The sequence below is a fragment of the Hibiscus syriacus genome, unplaced genomic scaffold (genome assembly GCF_006381635.1).
Source record: "Hibiscus syriacus cultivar Baekdansim isolate YM2019G1 unplaced genomic scaffold, ASM638163v2 tig00112738_pilon, whole genome shotgun sequence".
Taxonomy (NCBI): domain Eukaryota; kingdom Viridiplantae; phylum Streptophyta; class Magnoliopsida; order Malvales; family Malvaceae; genus Hibiscus; species Hibiscus syriacus.
In genome coordinates, this window is record NW_024063392.1 from 2,362,368 (window position 1) to 2,377,599 (window position 15,232).

The 15,232-nt window shown below is 35.7% G+C and overlaps 1 pseudogene; it reads left to right on the forward strand.

Moving 5' to 3' along the window:
• The window catches only part of LOC120182899, a 31,053-nt pseudogene that overhangs the window by 3,572 nt on the left and 12,249 nt on the right, over positions 1 to 15,232 (forward strand).

The following is a 15,232-nucleotide window of genomic DNA, read 5'->3' on the forward strand; positions in this document are numbered from 1 at the left end:
ATTACTATTACTATGAATGGTAGATCATAATTGATAAAGATCACGGTCGATACGGTTGAGGATAGCTTCCCTGATTCAATCAAATAGTATATAGAGGAAGATTCTACTGACATCTGGGAGGAAGCTTCCTCATAAAGTAACCATATCAACGATCATATTGCTAGTTGGTTGGGAAGACCATCAGTCAGTTGGTTACCTAGGAAATGTCTGATTTTAATTCTACAGATGGTACGAGGCAAAATTCATTTATGGCTGACTCGAGAGTTGATTTGAATGATTTTGTGGGGGTCAATTGGGGTCCTAAGCCTTTTAAGTTGTCTAGTTACATGATGGAGAAAGAATGATTTAAAGAGATGATGGAGCTAGAATTTTCGGAGCTTCAAAAGGGAAGAAGGAGTAGGGTCCTAAAAGGTTTAAAGGTTGTTATCTAGAAATTTTTGATAATAGATGTAACATCCTCCATTCCGGGTTAGTGATTAAATTATGAGATTTAAAAATTCAATGACCAAATTGGATAAAATGAAAAGTTCAAAGAATTGATTGAAATGTTTGGTGTAGGATCAATTAGCAAAGAGGTGGAATTAAAGGGGAAAATGAGTCTTTTGAGAAGGAAAATAATTAAATTTTTAGTTGATGATATTTATAACCACGTGGAAGCTAGTGAGAAAGACCAAAGTTTCCAGATTTCTCTTCTACTTTTTTCTTCTTCTTCTTCACCGTGAAGACAAAGTTAAAGGTGAGATTTCTTGTTAATCAAATTCTTGATGAATTTAAGGTTGCTTATTGATCATTAGATGATAACTAATCTTAAGGAAAGCTTAGGTTATCTTAAAATCAAAAGATGATGGAGTTAGGAAGGATTAAAGAAAGGAGGTAGAAAAGTGAAATCTTAGAATAGAGTTCATAATAAGAATTAGAAGTGGGATTTGACTTGTAATCAAACTAATTAAGGAATAGGAAATGTTAGAATTAAAATTAGAACATGTTGGAAATTGAGTGAGATTCTTGAATTCTATATGGAAGATTGAATTTTTAAGTTTAAGAGGTATTAAATGGGTATTAATTAGTTTAAGTAAGTGTATAAGAGTTAAGGATGTAAAAAGAGGTGAATTATAAAGTGTTGAGAGGATTATGAAGAGATTTTCGGGATAAAATGACATTTCTGGGCTATGTGCATCGATGCACATTCAATGTGCACCGATGCATCAAGGATAAATCCCAGAAATTGTTCAAGGTGTATCGATACACATGAAGTGCATCGATGCACTCCTTTAAAAGAAAAAAAAACATCGAATGTCATTACTGTATCGATGCACAAGTAGTGCATCGATGCACCCTATTAAATACAAACATCGAATGGGATTTATGCACCGATGCATAGATAGTGCATCAATGCACCCGTTAAGGGATGCATCGATACATGGTGTAGTGCATTGATGCATACCTCTATTAAAAGATGAAAATGACTTTTCTTTTAGCCTAAGAAATGATAGTTTAGAATATACTAATTAGTGTACCGATAAGTATCAATGAATTACTATGTAGATATCGAGCCTAAATGAGTTCTGGAACAATCGACAAGTAGGATCGATCGAAGGAAAGACAAAGAGATCTAGGTGAGTGCATATGCATAACATGAATATAGTATTATAATCAATTCTAGACTTGTGATAAGTCTAGATTTAATATTTTGATACATGATTACATTCCATATTATGAAAATAATATGTCTACGTGATACAAACTATGTGAACTGTAAAGCCCATGTTATGTAGATGAGAACTATAGGTATAGTTGGCATGCCAAGGGTAGAGGGTCTACGCGGTCCTTCGGGATATATATATATTCTTTGGAACATGTGTGAAGTCTTGTGAGACACATACTTGATCCCTAGTATATGTGTATGATTCTTAAGGAATTCTATGTGGTCCTTATGGACATTATTATATGGCACTACGGTACAATTCTACGCGGCACTCCGGTGCAATTCTACGTGGCACTTCAGTGCAATTATACGAGTTGTGGTGACAACATAGTGCACAACCTCACAGTACTCACATACCTTAGGTTCTCAGTATGGTATCATAGGCTAGTGAACTTAATAATGTGAACTTATGAATGTGAATTTGATAAGTCTATGTGTAAGAAACATGGTTATGGTTATTGCATCGTTTACATACATATTATCATTGTAATCCATCTCATTTTGGCATTTTTGTTATATTTTATTGCTATTATTATATTACCTCACTAAGTCGATGACTTAGCGTGTTAGTGTTTCACACATAGGATCCGATAAAGTAGACGATCGAGGTTAAACAGCTGGACAACATTACTCCTGCAACTATCATATCAGAAGCAACTTAATAGTTTAAAACTATATATATATTATCGTATTTTCTTATATAAGTTCAAATGTTTGTTATTTTGTAAGAAAGGTGTTTTAAAAATCAATGTTTGTTATATAACTATCATATCATTTTGTTATGTAAATCAATGTTGGCATGTAATAGAATGTTAAGTTGTGTATGCTCTGAGTATTTTGTAAACTTTGTATAAAACTATATATATATTATCGTATTTTCTTATATAAGTTCAAATGTTTGTTATTTTGTAAGAAAGGTGTTTTAAAAAGGTAACGTGACACCTCAGACTCGTATTCGGGTTGGGTTTGGGTTGGGGGGCATTACATTTAATGCTATCAGAGCTATGGTTTAGCCGATTCTAGGCATAAACCAGAGTCTATAGAGTCTTTAAATGGAATACATGCCAACAAATAGTGAGAATTTCTGATCTGGTATAGTATGAGTATGATGTTTTGCTAATAGAACAATGTGTTTATTTTATTAGATGTCCGGACATAATAGCTCCCGAAGTGAAGCGGGATAAGATAGGCCTGCTGAAAGCAGTAATTCACCTGCCCTGGCCAGGCAAGGTGAAGGACATGCATCTCATGGAGTGCCTGTACAAGACCAAGACACTTTCTTCAGGACGTTGGACGCTATTCTGACGTGTCTTCAACCTCCTATCCCACCAATTCAAAAAATGAATGTAGGAAAAGAGTTGAGAAGTTTGGGAGTTCCCGAATTTAAGGGAGAATCTAAGGAAGGTCCGGTTGCGGTGGATCTTTAGTTAAATGATTTGAAAATCATGTTGGATCCACTGCTCTGAAGTGGAGAAGTTAGATGGAGCTGTCTCGTTGCTGAGGGGTTAAGCTAGAATATGGTGGACGAACGTCACCATGAGGATGTCCAGTGACCAGTTGACTTGGTCTTTGTTCTTAGATGAATTTAAAAACAAGTACATCGGAGATCAATTTATTCGGTGAATGAAGCAGGAGTTTATGAACTTGAAACAGATGAACCGCTCTGTATATGAGTATGAATGTGAGTTCAACAAGCTAAGTAGGTTTGCATCTAAGCTTGTGCTTACTGAAAAAGAGGCTTGTGAATAGTTTGTGGAGGGCTTACGCCCTAGATTGAAAGAGATGCTGATAGTATTGAATTTGTCCTCGCTCCAAGAGGAGATCAATCGTGCAAAGGCTCTTGAAAGGGCTCAGAATAAGAGATTCGGGGACTCAAGAGTTCAGACATCAAAGAGGACAGGTGCTTCTTCTAGCTCATCACCACTAAAAAGAGGAAGAGACTCAGGATTTCGATCATAAGTTAGATTAGAATCAGTTGCATCATCTGCTAGAGGAGCAAGTCAGGCAAGGCCTAGACAGACACAGTCGGTGAGATCTGGTGTTGTGAGATCCAATCAGGGTCAAGCAAAATAGTATCAGTATTGTGGGAAGAACCATTTTGGGACGTGTCGGATGACTTTCGGAGCTTGTTTTCAATGCGGAGATGCCAAACATTTTATCAGGGATTGTCCGTTTATGATTAGAGATCCGACACCATCTGATAAAGTTGGTTCTGCCTCACAGAGAGGACGAGGAAGAGGCAGAGGAAGGAACCAGTCTGAATTCTCTGCTCAACCTGAAGTTCGGTCAACCGGACGGGTGTATAATTTAAAGACAAGTGAAGACCGTGATGACCCTGATATTATAGCAGGTACTTTTCAGCTGTATGATAAATTAGTATTGGTACTGATTGATCTGGGTTCTAATTATTCTTACATTACAAGTACGTTAATAAAGGAATTGAGGATTCCCTTAGAAGTTACGAGTAATGAGATTATAGTAACTAATCCTTTAGGCCATAGTGCTCGGGTGAACAAAGTCTGTAAGGGGTGTCCCATAAAGATTCAAGGAATTGAATTTCCTGCTAATCTTATGGAATTACCCTTTGACAAGTTTGAAGTGATTCTGGGAATGGATTGGTTGTTCCGTTACTATGGGGATGTTAATTACAGATCGAAAAAGGTAACCCTGAAGAGTCCAGGAGGAACATAAATAAGTGTGATCAGTGAAAGGTTTAATCCTTTAGTAAATGTAATATCATTAATGTCTGCTAAGAAGCAATTGCTACAAGGATGTCAAGGTTTTCTTGCAAATGTGATAGATACAAGAACTAAAGAGAAAGGATTAGATGAGATTTCCATAGTTCGGGAATTCCCTGATGTTTTCCATATTGAGTTGCCATGATTACCTCTAGATAGAGAGGTAGAATTTCAAATTGAAGTAATACCGGGAACAACTCCGATTGCAATGGCACCTTATCGGATGGCTCCGAAAGAATTGCAAGAGTTAAAGAATCAATTGCAAGAGTTATTAGAGAATGGATTTATTCGACCAAGTGTGTCGCCTTGGGGAGCTCCGGTGTTATTTGTTAAGAAGAAGGATGGATCAATACGTCTCTGCATTGATTATTGACAACTTAATAAGGTTACCATCAAGAATAAGTATCCCCCCACGCATTGATGACTTGTTTGATCAGCTAAAAGGAGCTTTGGTATTTTCAAAGATCGATCTACGTTCGGGTTATCACCAATTAAAGATTCAGGAGAAAGACATTCCGAAGACGACTTTCAGAACAAGATACTGTCACTATGAATTCATTGTAATGCCATTCGGAGTAACGAATGCACCTGCTGCTTTCATGGATCTCATGAATAGAATTTTTAGCCCTATTTGGACCAGTTTGTTGTTGTCTTTATTTATGACATACTGGTTTACTCGAAGTCCATTGAAGAGCATAGACCACATTTGCGAATAGTTTTGTAAATTCTCAGAGATAAGAAGCTTTATGCCAAATTTTCCAAATGTGAATTTTGGTTAAATGAAGTAATTTTCTTGGGGCATGTGATCTCTGCTGATGGGATTCGGGTGGACCCTCAAAAGATAAAAGCTATAATGGACTGAGAAGTTCCAAAGAATGTATCTGAAGTTCGGAGTTTCCTTGGACTTGCCGGTTATTATCGAAGATTCGTTAAGAATTTTTTCGATGATAGTGATGCCTTTAATGAAGCTGATGAGAAAGAATGTACCGTTTGTTTGGACTTCTGAATGTCAAGAAAGTTTTGAAGCTTTAAAGAGAATTCTGACAGAAACTCCTATATTGGTTCAACCAGAAACTGGTAAGCATTTTGTTGTATTCAATGACGCATCTCATAATGGTTTGGGTTGTGTATTAATGCAAGAAGGGAAGGTGATAGCGTATGCATCGAGACAGTTGAAACCACATGAAAAGAATTACCCCACCCATGATTTAGAAATGGTTGTTGTGGTGTTCGCTCTCAAGATTTGGCGTCACTATCTATATGGAGAACGTTGTTACTTGTATACGGACCATAAGAGCCTAAAGTATCTGATGACTCAAAAAGAGCTTAATTTGATACAAATGAGATGGGTAGAGTTTTTGAAAGATTATGATATAATAATTGACTATCATCCCGGAAAGGCTAACGTGGTAGCAGATGCTTTGATTAGAAAAATGTTTGCAGCTTTACGAGCTATGGATGCAAGGTTATCTTTGACTGGAGACGGTGGTCTATGTGCAGAGTTAAAACTTAAACCATCATGGTTGGACAGAATAGGAGAATTGCAAAGCAAAGATGATATATGTTTGAAAATAATAGAGCAAGTAAAGAATAAGGAAAGTAAGGATTTTGAGGTGAAGTCTAATGGGAAATTGTATTATAAAGAAAGAATTATGATACCAGACGATGAAGAGTTGAAGAAAGATTTATTGACAAAGGCTCATTGCAGTCCATTGACGATGCACCTGGGTGGAATCAAGATGTATATGGATTTAAAAGATCGATATTAGTGGCCAGGAATAAAACGAAGCATTACTGAATTTGTGTCCAAGTGCTTAACATGTCAGCAAGTCAAAGCTGAACATCAAGTTCCGTCTGGATTATTGCAAACACTTCCCATTCCACAATGGAAGTGGGAAAATGTAATGATATATTTTTTTTCGGGGTTACCCCTGACTCCAAACAAAAGAGATTCAATCTGGGTAATTATGGATCGATTGACCAAGTCAGTACATTTTCTTCCTATTAGAACAGATTTCTGTATGGAAAAGTATTCGGATCTGTATATTAGAGAAATTATTAGATTGCATGGAGTGCCTGCTTCTATAGTATCTAATCGAGACCCTCAATTCACCTCGAGATTCTGGAAATCCTTGCATGGAGCGTTGGGGACTCGCTTAAACTTTAGTACCGCCTTTCACCCTCAGACATATGGACAATCAGAAAGAACATTTCAAAATATTGGAAGATATGTTGCGAGCATGTGTTATTGAGTTTAAAGGGTCGTGGGAAAAATACTTACCACTGGCGGAGTTCACTTACAATAATAGTTATCAATCCAGTATTAAAATGGAAGCCTATGAGGCATTATATGGGAGAAAATATCGTACGCCATTAAACTGGTATGAGCTTAAAGATCGAAATGTACTCGGTCCAGATTTGATTCAAGATATGGAAGAGAAAGTTCGAGAAATTCAGCATAACCTCAAAGTGGCCTTTGATCGACAAAAATCCTAATCTGACCTTAAAAGAAAAGAGATTGAATTTGAAGTTGGAGATAAAGTGTTTCTGAAGGTATCTCCATGGAAGAAAGTATTATGATTTGGTCGAAAAGGAAAATTAAGTCCTAGATTCATCGGGCCATATGAAGTCGTTAAAATAATACGACCATTGGCATATATATTATCTTTGCCACCGGAAATGGAGAAGATCCATAACGTCTTCCATGTGTCCATGTTATGAAGATATAGGTCTGATCCCTCTCACATCGTTACACCATAACAAGTAGAAGTCCAATCGGATCTGACATATGAAGAAGAACAAGTGAGAATATTGGCTTATTAAGTCAAACAGTTAAGGAATAAGACGGTTTCGTTGGTCAAGGCTCTTTGGAGAAATCACAAGGTAGAAGAAGCCACGTGGGAACGTGAAGAAGATATGCGACTTCAATACCCTCATCTATTCGTACAATGAAAATTCGAGGATGAATTTTTCTTAAGGGAAAGAGATTTGTAACATCCTCCATACCGGGTTAGTGATTAAATTGTGAGATTTAAAAATTCAGTGACAAAATTGGATAAATTGAAAAGTTCAAAGAATTGATTGAAATGTTTGGTGTAGGATCAATTAGCAAAGAGGTGGAATTAAAAGGTAAAATGAGTTTTTTGACAAGGAAAATAATTAAATTTTTAGTTGATGATATTTATAACCACGTGGAAGCTAGTGAGAAAGACCAAAGATTCCAGATTTCTCTTCTTCTTCTTTCTTCTTCTTCTTCTTCACCGCGAAGACAAAGTTAAAGGTGTGATTTCTTATTAATCAAATTCTTGATGAATTTAAGGTTGCTTATTGATCATTAGATGATAACTAAGCTTAAGGAAAACTTAGGTTATCTTAAAATCAAAAGATGATGGAGTTGGGAAGGATTAAAGAAAGGAGGTAGAAAAGTGAAATCTTGGAATAGAGTTCATAATAAGAATTAGAAGTGGGATTTGACTTGTCATCAAGCTAATTAAGGAATAGGAAGTGTTAGAATTAAAATTAGAACATGTTGAAAATTGAGTGAGATTCTTGAATTCTATATGGAAGATTGAATTTTTAAGTTTAAGAGGTATTAAATGGGTATTAATTAGTTTAAGTAAGTGTATAAGAGTTAAGGATGTAAAAAGAGGTGAATTATAAAGTGTTGAAAGGATTATGAAGAGATGTTCGGGCTAAAATGATATTTCTGGGATATGTGCATCGATGCACATTCAATGTGCACTGATGCATCAAGGATAAATCCCAGAAATTGTTCAAGGTGTATCGATACACATGAAGTGCATCGATGCACTCCTTTAAAAGAAAAAAAACATCGAATGTCATTACTGTATCGATGCACAAGTAGTGCATCAATACACCCTATTAAATACAAACATCGAATGTGATTTATGCACCGATGCATAGATAGTGCATCGATGCACCCGTTAAGAGTTGCATCGATTCATGGTGTAGTGCATCGATGCATACCTCTATTAAAAGATGAAAGTGGATTTTCTTTTAGCCTAAGAAATGATAGTTTAGAATATACTAATTAGTATATTGATAAGTAATAATGAATTACTATCGAGCCTAAACGAGCTATGGAACAATCGACAAGTAGGATTGATCGAAGGAAAGGCAAAGAGATCTAGGTGAGTGCATATGCATAACTTGAATATAGTATTATAATCAGTTCTAGACTTGTGATAAGTCTAGATTTAATATTTTGATACATGATTACATTCCATATTATGAAACATGATATGAGTTTATACCATATGCATTATGTGACATGAACATGCAGGAAAAGTTATATGAGTTATGTGATAAAGGTATGGAAATGATATGTCTATGTGATAAAGGTATGAAAATAATATGTCTACGTGATACAAACTATGTGAACTGTAAAATCCATGTTATGTAGATGAGAACTATAGGTATAGTTGGCATGCCAAGGGTAAAGGGTCTACGCGGTCCTTCGGGATATATATATATATTCTTTGGAACATGTGTGAAGTCTTGTGAGACACATACTTGATTCATAGTATATGTATATGATTCGTAAGGAATTTTATGTGGTCCTTATGGACATTATTATATGACACTACGGTACAATTCTACGCGGCACTCCGGTGCAATTCTACATGGCACTTCGGTGCAATTCTACATGGCACTTCGGTGCAATTATACGAGCTATGGTAACAACATAGTGCACAACCTCACAGTACTCACATACCTTAGGTTCTCAGTATGGTATCATGGGATAGTGAACTCAATAATGTGAACTTATGAATATGAATTTGATAAGTCTATGTGTAAGAAACATGGTTATGGTTATTGCATCATTTACATACATATTATCATTGCAATCCATCTCATTTTGGCATTTTCGTTATATTTTATTGCTATTATTATATTGCCTCACTAATTCGATGACTTAGCGTGTGAGTGTTTCACACGTAGGATCCGATAAAGTAGACGATCAAGGTTAAGCAGATGGACAACATTAATCCTGCAACTATCATATCAGAAGAAACTTAATAGTATGTCATTTTGTTATGTAAATCAATGTTGGCATGTAATAGAATGTTAAGTTGTGTATGCTCTGAGTATTTTGTAAACTTTGTATAAACCTATATATATATTATCGTATTTTCTTATATAAGTTCAAATGTTTGTTATTTTGTAAGAAAGGTGTTTTAAAAAGGTAATGTGACACCTCGAACTCGTATCCGAGTCGAGTATGGGTTGGGGGGCATTACAATAGACATTTGAAACTGCTAGGCTTAATTTTGGATTTTGAGAAATCCATCCATGATATGGAATTGGCAGTTCACCAAGGGTCTCTTTCTATTTCTATGGATTCCTTGGTAAAGGTAAAAAATAGCTTTAGGATTTATACAAAAAGGAAGAATATATTTGGTTTCAATAATATTGAGTGAAATGGATTATGGATAGTGATTGTAACTATACATATTTCCACCAATATACTATGAATAGTGTCATGTTGAACTCACTCAAGTCCTTAAGAGTAAATGACATATTGATTTCTAAACCCAGTATGATCAAATCTTGTGTGGTGGAATTTTTCAAAGAATCATAAAATCAAAAGCCAATGCTTGATGTTGAGGATTTGGATCTAAACTTCTCCAAACTTTTGGATGTATAAAATTCTTATTTGGAGAGTTCGTTCATGAAAAAGGAGATTTGGGATGCCATCGCTTCCTCATATAGCAATAAAGCCCTAGGACCTGACAGTTTGAATATGGGCTTCTTCAAGAAATTATGGTTGAATCTAAAAAATGATATTTTGAAGTTCTTTAAGGATTTCTTTATGGGGAAGAGTTGGCAGAAAGAGGCCAATCACTCCTTTATAACCCTCATTATAAAGAAAGCTAATCCAGATTACTTGGAGGACTACAAGCCTATTAGCCTTGTAGGAGTGTTATACAAAATTATGTCTAAGGTTTTTCTAGAAGGTTGAGAATATGCATCAACTACATTATTAGCCCCTCCCAATTTGCTTTTATGTCGAGGAGACAAATTATGGATTGCACTTTTATTGAAAAAGAGGGTATTGATTTCTAGAAGAAGAAATGTCTCAAGGGTGTTGCCCTTAAAATGGATTTCAAAAAGAGCATATGACTTGATTGACTGGTCTATATTGTTGAAAAAAAATGGAGTATATGGGTTTCGGTCAAATATGGTGCTCATGAATATCCAAATGTATTTCTTTGGCCTCTATTTCGATCCTAGTGAATGGGTCACCCACGAATGATTTTCAGATTGCTAAAAGACTTTACCAGGGCTGCTCTTTTTCTCCCTTGCTATTTAATTTGGTTGGGGAGCTATTGAGTTTGATGTTATCCAAGGTGGTGAATGTGGGCATGTTTAAAGGGTTCGAGATAGATAAATCTAAAAACTCATTCATGCTTTCCCATCTGCAATTTTTTGATGACCTTATAATTTTCTACAATGCTTCCATCAGGGAACTGAAGAATCTAAATAGAGTTTGATTGATCTTTGAATTGGTGTATAGGATCCAACTGAATCTATCCAAGAGTAGACTTTATGGTATTAATATAAAAGTTGATGTTCTAAATGAGTGGGCTACCTCAATCGGTTGTTCGGTAGGTGTTTTTCCGTCCGAGTATCTTGGCCTCCATTTTGGTGCAGAGAAGAATTTAGTAACGTTATGGGACCCTATAATCTAGAGGTTTTACAAGAAACTGGTTGAGTAGAAAGTAATGTCCTTATCTTTAGTAGTAATTATGGTGCTTGAAAAATCAGTTCTTAGTTCCTTACCAATTTATTTCCTATCAATTTTCATAATGTCATCATGTGTTCTGAAGAAATTAAACTCTATTATGGAAAAGTTTCTTTGGGGTGGTTTGGTCGAGAGAATGAAGATACACTAGGTCAATTGGTCAACTGTTTGTAAACCAAAGAATCTGGGAGGGTTAGGAATCATTAACCTAAATCTTAAGAACCGAACCATCTTGGGTAAATGGATGTGGAAATTTGCTTACAAGAAAGATAGTGGAAAAAGGTGATGTGCAATAAATATAATCTAGATCTGAGGTCCATCTCAATGGAAAGTTTGTTATCCTCTCGAGCCTCATGGCTTTGGAAGGGCATGTTGAAGAATTGTGTGATAAGTGATGATTTCAGGATTTTCTTTCGCAATCATGTTTATATACAAGTAATCAATGGGGAGTCCATCCTCTTCGGACAAGACATATGGTTAAGAAATATTCCCTTAAACTCTTAGTTCCTGGGATTATTTGATATTCTGCTAACAATGGTGGGAAAATCGTTGAGTTTAGAAGACTTAGCTCTTCAGTCTGGTGATGGGAAATTCAAATGAGGATAAATATTACAGATTGGGAATTATAGCAGTAGATAGAGCTTAATTCTTTTCTATGTAGCATTTCTTCTAGGTCTTTTGAGGATGATTTTTGTGTTTCGACTGGGAATGGTGAAGACTCATACTCGGTAAAGTCCTGTATCAACTTAATGAAATTTTATACTAAAGTTATTCCTACCTGGTCTAAGCATATGTGGCTTGGTGTTGCCATGTAACATCTCAATCATCGGGTCAGTGATCAAAATATAACAACTCAAAATTTAGTGGTTTAATTAGAATAATTTAAAAATTCAAGCATTTATTTTGGAAATTTTCAGTCATGTCTTAATATTAAATTTGGATTAGTAGAAGGGCATTATGGTCTTTTCACCTGAAAGATTTTATTTTCTCTCTCTTTTATGGGATATAACACGTAGATAAGGAGGAAAAGTCTGGAACCATTTCCGTTCTCTTCTTCTTCATGCTGTGAACTCAATGGCTAAAGGTAAGTTTTTGTAAATTTGTAGGTTTCTTCTATTATTGGTTGGGTATTGAAAGGTTGGGTGTTATATAAGCTTCAGGAAAGCTTATATAGGATTAAAAACAACAAGATGAGCAAATTATAGATGAATTGGTAAAATGAGTTTAGAAATGAAATTTTGATATAGAGTGGTTTTTGAAGTTCTATTAAGATATTTGACTTGTAAATGAGCTAATCAAAGGGTTAGGAGTATTAGAAATGATTAAGAGCTTGTGCCACAGTTGGAATAGATGAGCGTGGAAATGAAGAAGAAAATGGTGAGTTAGGGATTGAGATGCGAAGGAGAAATGAAAAAGGGGAATTAGGGATTATGGAAATTGAAGGGCGAATAATATTACCTGATGAAGTGGAGCATCACGTGACCGGTTCAGGAGATGGTGAAGCAGACTAGAAGATGATCCAAGAGGAGTTAACAGCCCAATCAGTCCAAATGGAGAAGGAGTAGCCCACATGTTCAGTCCAATATCCTGCAAGAAGAGAATATATTAGTTGTTATAATCTGTTAAAAGGACAGCCAGCTGGCATCCTTGCAAATGACTATTTTATCCCTGTAACTAAATAATATAGGTTGTAGAATGAATTGGATTCCTTATGAAATGAATGAAGAGAATTTATTTCTGTAATCTCTCCTTTCCTACTTCTTAAATCCTTTCTTACTTCTTAAATCCTTTCTTCTTCGATTTTTCTTCGATTTTTCTTCTCTAATATCTCTAATCTATCACAAATTGGTATCGAGAGCCTCGGTTTCTGGAAAGTTTGGGGGCATGCGCAAGAAAAATTAGATCATGGCAGAAGATTTAGCTGGGTTGCAGAAACAAATAGACGAATTGACAGCACTGGTGAAACAAAGACAAGATGAGTCAAATCCTCCTAAATGGTGGGAGACTCAAGACAACATGATTTCTGCATTGGAGTCTAGGATGGCTACCAACCAAGGATATGTGGAAGAACTCTTGAAGATCTTAACTGACAGAAATGGGGAACGAGAGTAGTCTCCAGGTGATCAGGTAAACACTCCTAATAGCTCTAAAAATGGGGAGAAAAATCCTGTTTTTGGTGACTGTAGTGAAGGATAAATCAAGTTTCACTTATAAAACTGATGAACCGGGGATATTTAAAGAGAAACTTGATGCTTGTTTAGCCCTTAAGAACAGTAGTAGGTCTGAGAACCAAATGTGTGAAAATCGTAACACTAGACCTATTATGATTGGACTGGAAGCTGAAAACAAGGGACCAGGAGGTTCTTTTATCAGTTCTGGATCGATGTGGCATAAACCTAAAATTGATTTACCATTCTTTAAAGGAATCAATCCTAGAGGGTGACTTCAAAAATGTCTCAAGTATTTTTCTTTGTGTAATGTTCCTACAGAACAGAGAGTAGAGGTAGCCACTATGTACTTGACTGGGAAAGCAGAGGTTTGTTTTGATGGATATATTATGCAGAAACACCATGTAACATGGCATGAATTTGAAGCAGATCTTTGTCATAGATTTAGTGACAAGTCTTTTTTCGATATAGTAGAAGAATTTACTAAGTTGACTCAGAAAGGGACTGTTGAGGCTTATCAGGAAAAATTTGATGAGCTACAACCTTATATGTTATTACAAAATCCTACATTAAATGAGGATTTCTTTGTGTAACTTTTTATCAGTGGATTAAGGGAGGATATTAAACATAGGGTGAAGGCTCTAGATCCTAAAAATTTGCCTGAAGCATACAAACAAGCCAAACTTTATGAATTATCTATTGATTATGAAAACATAAGATGGAGGCCCTCTTTTAAAACCCCACCCTACCCAAGCCCCATTATTACTTCTAAATCAGCTTCACTGCTAGCAATTGCCAAGAACACATCAGTTTCTAATCCTAAACAGAATCTTATGGATTATAGAAGACAAAATAATCTTTGCTTCACGTGTGGGGAGAAGTTTCTTCCAGGGCATCAATGTAAGTCAAGGAATTTAAATCTAATGATTGAATAGGAGTATGTTGTTCCTACATATAATGTTACTATGGAATCAAATCAACAATTGATACAAGAAGAGGAGGCTCTAGAAATCTCTATGAATGCTATTACTGGCTGCATTAGCCATAATACATTAAGGATTCAAGGTTGACCACTTAATATTTTGATTGACACTGGGAGTACTCATTGTTTTTTGACTCCACAGTGGGATGATGTTGGTATACATGTACTTACACCATATCCTTTGGCAATCACAGTAGCCAATGGACAGTAACTTTATAGTTCAGCAAGATGTAATCAGGTCAAGTGGCAGATGCAATGATACTATTTTGTTCATGATTTCAGACTCCTGAAGTTAGGTGGCTGTGATATGGTGTTGGGGGTGGATTGGATGAAATTATTTAGTCCTATTTTAATGGATTTTAATCAAATGACACTGAGTTTTCAACATCAAGGGGAGAATATTATTAAGGACAACAACCATCTAATTTTTTGCAGCAAATTTCTGGAGCTACATTATTGAAGATGACAACATAAGATTCTCCTATTTTGGGACATGTGATTTTGTTGACTATGTCTGAAGATTCAAAACCTGTTCCAGCAGCTCTTCAATCTCTTTTATAGAGATATTAATCTATTTTTGATGAGCCTACTGGTTTACCACCTACAAGGACTCATGACCATGCTATTCCTCTAAAGCCCGAGTCTACTCCTATCAATTTGAAACCTTATAGATTTTCACACAATCAGAAAAAAGAAGTGGAAAGACATATTTCTAGTATGCTTTCAGCCTCTATTATTCAGCCTAGTAGGAGTCCATTTGCTTTTCCATGCCTTCTTATCAAAAAGAATGATGGTACTTGGAGATTTTGTGTGGATTATAGGAAATTAAATAGTATGATTGTGAAAGATAAATTTTCTATACCTCTGGTTGAA